The following is an 8190-nucleotide window of genomic DNA, read 5'->3' on the forward strand; positions in this document are numbered from 1 at the left end:
GCATAGTCTGCAAAGAGTAGTTCACGGACAAGTTGCACTTGTGTCTTGGTGTGAGCTTGCAGGCCTCTGTCATGTAACCCCCTCATCCTCTGTCGCTCATAGGAGAAAAGACGAAGTTCACTTAACCCATGCTCATAAGGCTCTCCAATTCAGGCAACATCCTTGCAAATTTCCACTGCACCCTCTCTAGAGCATCCACATCCTTCCTGTAGTGAGGAGACCAGAACTGAACACAATATTCCAGCTGGGGTCTAACTGAGGTCTTGTATAGCTGCAACATTACTTCATGGCTCATGATCCCATGGATAATGAAGGCCCATACACTATATGCTTTCTTAGCAACACTGCCAACCTGTACAGGAGCCTTGAGTGTCCTAATGAACACAAGATCTCTGTTTGTTCTTGCTGCTCAGAATCCTCCCTTGTATTCTGCCTTCCAATTTGACCGACTAAAATGAACCACTTCACACTTTTCCGAGTTCAACTCTGTCTGCCACTTCTCAGCTGTCAGATATTTATCACGTACTTGATTGCTACAGTTTTCAAAGCTGGTCTGTGTCTGTGGATCTGAGTGTGCATATAGTCAGGGGTGTAATTTACATCAGTCTTACAATACAAGGGGACAGAGTCTATGAATATGTTGGTGTAAACCATTACAAACACTGAACAACAATGTGGCGATTGGCTGGGGAATTAAAATGTTTAAAACCTGCTGATGTTGAAAATAGGAAATAAAATCAGCCAAAGCTGGAACCATCCAGCAGGTCAGGCTGTGTGTGGGGAGAGGGGGTGCTGGAATTAACATGTTGGGATGATGGCCCTTCCTCCTGGAAAGGAGTTGGACTGAACTTCAGGAACACAACATATTACTCTTGGTCAGCCTCGACCCACTGGAATGCTCTGATTCTGGGCAACCCCACCTTTATCTGGTTCCACTCTTTCCATTAAGGCAAGGTTAGCAGAGCTCGGGCTTTAGTCTAGAGCAAAGAAGGATGAGAGGTGACTTAATAGAGGTCTACAAGATTCTGAGAGTCATGGTTAAGATAGTCAGCCAGTGCTTTTTTCCCAGGGCAAGTACAGCAAACACGAGAGGACATTTGTACAAAGCGAAAGGAGGAACTTTTAGGGGAAACACCAGGAATACCCTTTTTAAAAAAAAAACACAAGAGCTGTGGGTGCTTGGAATGCCTTGCCAGGGATGGTGGTGGTGGCTGAAACAATAGGGGCATTTAAGAAACTTAGGCACGTGGATGAAAGAAAAGGGGTTAGGAGGTAGGTTTTGTTTTTTATTGGTAGGAATATACAAGTGAACACAAAATCATGGCTGAAGGTCCTGTGGTGATTACGTTCTCTCTACCTCCTTTCCACCCCATCATAGTTTCCAGGTCTCTCCACATCTTCACTTTCTGTCATGACCTATCAGTCATCCTCTCCCCCCCCTCCCCCAATATACTTAATATCACCCTTCCAACTTCAGTTAGTAGTTAAAAGGCCCCAGCCTGAAACTGACTCCCCACGGGCTTCCTCCAATATTTGCTCAAGATTCCTCAGTTGTGTTTGGACCAAAGACAAAGGTTGACTGGGACGATCACTTGGTCGAAGAGAGTTTATTGTCAAGTACAGGTACAGATGCACTGACATTTTTGCTGGCTGCAGCCACACAGGTCGGCAAGATGCACCAACCACAACAGTCTACAGAAATTGTCATAATGCGCCCGTAGACAGACAAAAATAAATAATTAATATGAAAGGCTACATAGATACACGACTGCACCACTGAAAAGGCCGCAGCAATTCGGTCCTGTGCGTTCTACACGGTCATTCCTGACCGTCCACTGCAGTCCCTTACCTGTGGTCAGCGAGGAGGATCTCGGGCTTCCTCCCTGCGGGGTTCAAGCGCCCCTTCTGCCCATGACCCCCAGCCTGCGCTCTCACACTCGCTGCAGCTGAGTGCTGGGGCAGGGTTGAACGGTCCTCTCCCTCCCGGGGGCCGCATCTACGGCGGGGAGGTGTGTTGGCGTTTCCCCGGGTTTCCTGTAGCCCGCGTGTGTGCTCGTGACGTGAGAACATCCCTCTTCTGTCACAAGCCACTGTAAGTCGCCTTCAGTGCGTTCGCAGTCACCCCTCTGGCCCAAGACCCTGTGCGCCCCTCCGTGCGCAGGAGCCGGCGTCTGGGAAGCCCCTCCACACGCCCACTGGTCTGTCTGATTTCCACTCAAATGACTCAGCCAGTTCACACAAGCCAGAGGCGAATTAAATATCAAACCTTCCCGTGAGCTGACGCCTCCTGCTCTGCAGGGAAAGGGACGGCGGTGAATGGGGCAACGCGCCTCCTTGGGTTGGGTTGCAAGAGTGGAAGTTCACGGGCTGGCTCGGTCGGTGTTGCCCCTCGCTGTGTGATGGGCCGGTCTTTGGAAACGAATGGAGAGAGCGAAATCTGTAGTCGCCCCCCACCCCCCTCACTGCGGGGACAGGCCAGCTGGAAATATCCCACCGAAGCTGTTTGAAGCTTCGGCCGGATTGGAGAGTCGCTCCATCAGTTTCCCAACCGGCAGTGATTGAAGCCAGAATCTGGTTTAATGACGGGAGGGATTTTTTTTTTTACAGCGAGGGAAATGCCGCTGGGGTCATTGATCCACGCAGCTGAGAGCTTTGGTTCAACACTAGATGGGAACCAGGCCCCCACTGTTGGACCGGCTGAGTTTCTCCAGCCTTGTGCTTTTTACTCCACTCATCTACGGGTAGTTTACGGAACGAATTCCCTGTACTTTGTCGTGTTGCCTTGGGACTTTTAAACCCTGCCTTTGTCTCGCCCTTCTCTCGGAGACCATCCGTCTCTGGGCTTTCGGCCGAACCTCCCAATCCACGGGTGAACTCTTTGGAACAAGCAAATTCACTGTCAGGTTCCCCCAGCCTTTGGTCTCAAGCTGAAGGGAGAGTTGGTCAAAACTGCCCATTGAAAGGGACTTGGATCAGAGCCGCTATCGGCCTGACAAGTGCCGAACCGGGAACCTGAGGGAGGGTGGAGTGGGGAAAGAGAATTTAAAGGCAGGAAGTCGCCTCGAACTCGCACCCACACCCCCGCTCTCAGACGCTGCAGTTCTCGGAGCAGCTGGGTGGAGGTCGGACAGGATGATGAACAGGTTGTGACGTTACAAAGAGGTGCTCGGCCTCGAGCAGGGGGAGGCAGCCCAGAGCGTGAGAGTATCTGCGTTCCAGAGATAATTTATAAGCGGGTGTTGTTCAACATAGGACATTGATTTAAAGAGTCACAATGGTCTGGTCGCACATGCACATTCATAGAAAGGCCCAGCTCTCCTTGCAGATTAATGACATTACCAGCATCAGTTTCAGTCCAGTTTAACTCAGAAAAGATGAATTGCTGTCGCCTGATTCTAACATCCCTCATTCATCCATGTCCTGAATTTTGAGGGGTAACAGAGGAAAGGTGCCGCCTTCCTGCATGTTGGTGGCCTTTGGGGTGGTGTTGAACCAAGGACTCCTGTGTGCAGCCAAACTGCAGTGTTGGAGGAACAATTCTCCCGAACTAACTTCTTCACCAGAAGTGACTCGACACTACCTCCGTTCTTAAACAAAACCCATAATGACCAAGAGCTACTAGAAGATAAAATCTGACAATCTTTCCAAGGACTTTTAACATTTGGAGAAAACTATTTTTGCACCCAGAATTTTCCCAGTACCTGCTTTTGAAGTAAATCATCAAGGTGATGTTTTTGAGAGACATCCAACTTGAGCTTCTTATCAAAGTACATCAGCTCCTCAGCTGTGAATATTTGGAGACTCCAACCCCAACCAGAAGATTCAAGTCCCAGTACGAGCCACTGACAGCCATTTCTTCTCACACCTTTCCCTCCTCTAAGTGGGGACAATTGTTTTTAAAAAAAACTCCAAATAAGTTATTTCAGAAATGCCAAACTTTCAACGACAGACTCATTTTTATAAACAATCTTATTTTTAAGGAGTGTGGCCTAAGACGCCCAATGATAACGGGGTGACATTGAAGAGGGTTCAAAGAAGATTCACAGAACGATTCCTGGAATTAAGGGATTAGTATTGGAAGAATGTTGGCGGCTCTTGGACTGTACACCTTGGAGTTCAGAAAAATGAGGGGGACCTCATGGATGCATTTCAAATGTTGAGAGGCCTGGACAAAGTAAATGTGGTAAAATTGTTTGCCACTGTTTTAATCGGACCTCACTGACTCGTCATGTGCACGGTTTCAGAACTCCAAAGGAAACGGGCCAATGACAATTTTTCTCAAGCAAAATATTTCAGTAACAATCGAGTCTAGAGCAGTGATTCTGAACCTTCCCTTCCCACTCACATACCACCTAAAGCCATCCCTTACTAATCACAGAGCACTTATGGCATGGAGATTACTTATGTGAGTGGAAAGTAAAAGGTTGAGAACCACTGGTCTAGAACAAGAGGATTGAAGGGTGCCCATTTAAAACAGATGCAGAGGAATTTATTTAACCAGAGTTGGGGAATCTCTGGAATTTGCCTCCACAGGTGGCTGTGAAGGCAAAGTCATTGGGAGCATTTAAAGACCGAGATAGATAGGTGTCTGAATAAACAGGGTATCAAAGACTCTGGGGAGAAGGCAGGGGAGTGGGGAGAGGGAGAATGGATCAGTTCATGATGGAAAGGATTCGATGGGCTAAAATGGCTACATCTGCACCTATAGGTTATGGTCTTAAGTTTGCCTTAGCTGCTCAAACTCCCTGCAAAACACATCAACAGCTCTGTGTGCTTGTGCTTCTCTCCAAACCAACAACATTGAGCTCTACTGCATGACATACTGACAGTGGCACAGAGCCCCATCGGCCCAGCTTGATCATGCCGAACAACATATCTTCCTGCTTTCATCCCACATGACCACGTTAGACCCATACCTCTCCAATCTCCTCCCATCCATGGAGTTTTCTGTGTTTAAAGGAAACTTGGAGATTTAGCCACCTTGATATGATCCAAGGCTGCTAAAACCTCTTCCCAACTAATGGAGACATGCCCTAGGCAATCTTTAGTTACCTCCCCCTCCTCTCATTTCTGCTCATCTTGCTCCACAGTAAACATATTCACAAAATATTTAAGATCTTTCTCAGTGAAACACACAAGTCGTCATACACTGTGAATATAGTAAAACAAAGAAATGCTGGAGGAACCCAGCCGGTCTCGCAGCGCCCATTGGAGGTAAAGATATTTCAAGCCTGAGCCCTTCTTCAAGGTGAGATCTTCCACATCACCTCTGGCTCTGCGCATAGCCATCCTGATGCTCTTGTCCCTCCACTCCGTTCTGACCCATCTAGAGAACAGTGCCTCATACACTGGCTTGGCATTCAATGCAATTATACTGGTGAGTAAACTGTCCTCACTGGGACTCAACACCCCTCTCTGCGCTCAACCCACTACTGTTCACACTGCCGACTCACAACTGCACTGCCACATTCAGTTCAAACAGAAACATCCAGTTTGCAGATAATACAACAGTAAATGGCCTCATCAGCAACAATGAGTCAGCTGACAGAGAGGAGCTTGTGAGGCCTGTAAAATGGTGCAAGAACACAACCCAAATCTCAACAAAGGTGATGATAGTGGACTTAAAGAGGATGAAACTTGATCATTCTCCACACTTCCAACAGTTCCGTTGTGGAGAGTAAAAGTTCCTTGGCGTGTACATAAATGACCACCTATTCGGGACCCACAACACCTCATTAGTCAGGATGCCCCTGAGGCACCAACACTTCCTAAGGAGGGCAAGGCTACCAGCCCCCATCCTGGCAACATTTTACAGGAGCATAATTGGAGCGTCTTTTCGGGCATAGCATCAGACAGGAAGTTAATACAGAGGATCATCAAAATAGCTGAGATCACTTGGATCTCCTTTTCCTCTATTGCTTATATAGAAGGGTCAGGAAAGAGGTACAGGAGCATCAAAATTAGAGCAGCCTGGCTGGAAAATAGCATCTTCCTGCAGGCTGAAATTGATGGAACAGTATCCTGTAACCTTGGGTCTCTTATCAAGGAAACAAGCAAATTATTCCAAAATATTTATATATATTTAATTTATATTATATCTTTATGATTATGTGCTGTTTATGCACCATTATCTGGAGAAATGCTGTTTCATCTGGTTGTACATTTAGTCAGATTATAATAAAGTTGAACTTGAAAAGGACCTATTCTTACCCCCATGAACCTTTTGTTTTTAATATATTACTCAAATCCTTTTGGATTTTCCCTTACACTGACTGCCAAAGCTACCTCAACATCGGTTTTAGCCCTCCTTATTTCTCTCTTCACCCTGCACCTACATTCCTTGTACTCAACAGTTACCCTTGTAACTGATGTATCTGATACATGCCTCTTTTTTCTTCCTGAATGACACCTCTGTATCTCGTTATTTCTTGCCATCCTGCCTTCAACGCCTCCCACTGGGCGGTCGGGCTATTATTCCCTTTAGTGTCCAGTTATCTATTGCCAACTCCTGCCTAATCGTGTTGAAATTGCCTTTCCCACAATTTAGGTTTAGAACTGAGGACCAATGTTATCCTTTTCCATAACTATCTTAAAGCTAATAGAATTTTGGTCCCAAATCTGTTCCCCATATTTTGGTTTCCTCAACAGCTTCTCCCCCCAGTACAACGCCCAATATTGCCCCTTCCCTGAAAGGCGTACCTGGAGAAAATCATCCCATCCAATCTCCTAACACTTTGGCATTCCCAGTCAATGTTTGGGAAAGATGAAATCATCTACAACAAGAAGTTGGTTATTTTAACAGAGCTCAGTAATCTTTCCACATATTTGATCCTCTTGCTCCCAGTGACTGTTTGGTGGCCTGGAGTAAATCTCCATCAAAGTGACTACTCCTCAGTTCCAGATTTCCACCCACCCTGCTTCACACAATATCTCTCTGGAAACATCCTCTTTAAACCTTGCAGAACAGGGGAAAGCCGGAAGTGTGGAACGAGCTACTCGTGGTAAATGCAGGCTCAATTTTAACATCTGAAGATACATCAATGGGAGGGGTACGGAGGGTTATGGACTGAGTGCAAGTCAGTGGGATGAGGTAAAATAATAGTTCAGCACAGACTAGAAGGGTCAAAGAGCCTGTTTCTGTGCAGTAATGTTCTATGGTTCTAAAGCCTGTGATATATTTGACTAATATTGCAACCCACCCACCTATCTTCCCACTCACACCTGTACCCTGGAACATTAAGCTGCCAAACCTCCTTCAACATCCCTCTGTTCTGTATCAATCCACGACCGTAGCTTGTCCATTTCCCTAACAGCTTTCTTGTGTTAAAATAAACGCAAGCAAGTTTCCCTACATCACTACGACGCTTGTCCTCTGCCATCGTGTTCCGCTTCAACACAGTTCCTCTGCCTTCATTGCTATGCTTAACCGCTTCATTCTCCCTTTCTCTCGCCATCTTGGATCCAAGCTCCTGCCAGACAACCAGGAGCTGAAGCACATGTTGGACACCCAATCTTTTGGTCCCAAGAGACAGCGTTTCCTTCAATTCTGACATCCTCATTGCTGATAATTATATTTTTTGGATGTGCTGTTTATTTTATATTGCTCTAGGGTTTGTTGAGAGACTCTAAATCCAGACGAGTCCCGAGCAAATCTGGAGGTTGCACTTATGAGACTGACCCTGTTCAGCACTCAAAGGGTTAAGAAAGCTGCCTTCATTTGGCCTACACATTAAAAGCATCAGAATTTAAATTAATGAAATGCTACCATGCAAGGTTAAATGGTGCATCTGTTTTTGGGCCTAGTTAGACCTTTGTTGTAGCAACAGTTGCCAGGCTGAAGGCCTGGGGAGGGGACAGCAGGCATGTCTAACAGACATGGGTTAAAACACAACGAACTATACCCTGTCTGTATTGGGTTTTTTTTTAAAGTTAGATTTTGATTGCAGATTTCTGATCCAAGCTTCATTCTAACTCAATGCATCAATTCTGAATGCTTGGTTCCACTGCAGAGAAAACAGTGAGCAGTGACATTTTTATGGCAACCTGTGCTTTTCCCACTGTGTGGAGGATCTTATAGCTGTGATATTTCATCATACCAAAGCCTGCCATAACCCAGTAAATGTAACCATAGTGATTAATGGAGACATTTCAGGGACTGTTCTCAGGAATGAGTACAAAGTAGGTTGTATA

At 46.2% G+C, this 8190-nt stretch overlaps 1 long non-coding RNA gene across 1 annotated transcript in view; it reads right to left on the reverse strand.

Annotated features, from left to right (window-relative positions):
- Nucleotides 1-6065, reverse strand: part of LOC138758943 (uncharacterized) — a 30836-nt gene extending 24771 nt beyond the window's left edge. The window contains exon 1 of the long non-coding RNA XR_011354541.1: nt 1850-6065. This is a non-coding gene — a long non-coding RNA (uncharacterized lncRNA). The remainder of the gene's footprint in view (nt 1-1849) is intronic.
- Between the last annotated feature and the right edge of the window lie 2125 nt (nt 6066-8190).

Source organism: Narcine bancroftii, chromosome 3 (assembly GCF_036971445.1).
Source record: "Narcine bancroftii isolate sNarBan1 chromosome 3, sNarBan1.hap1, whole genome shotgun sequence".
Taxonomy (NCBI): domain Eukaryota; kingdom Metazoa; phylum Chordata; class Chondrichthyes; order Torpediniformes; family Narcinidae; genus Narcine; species Narcine bancroftii.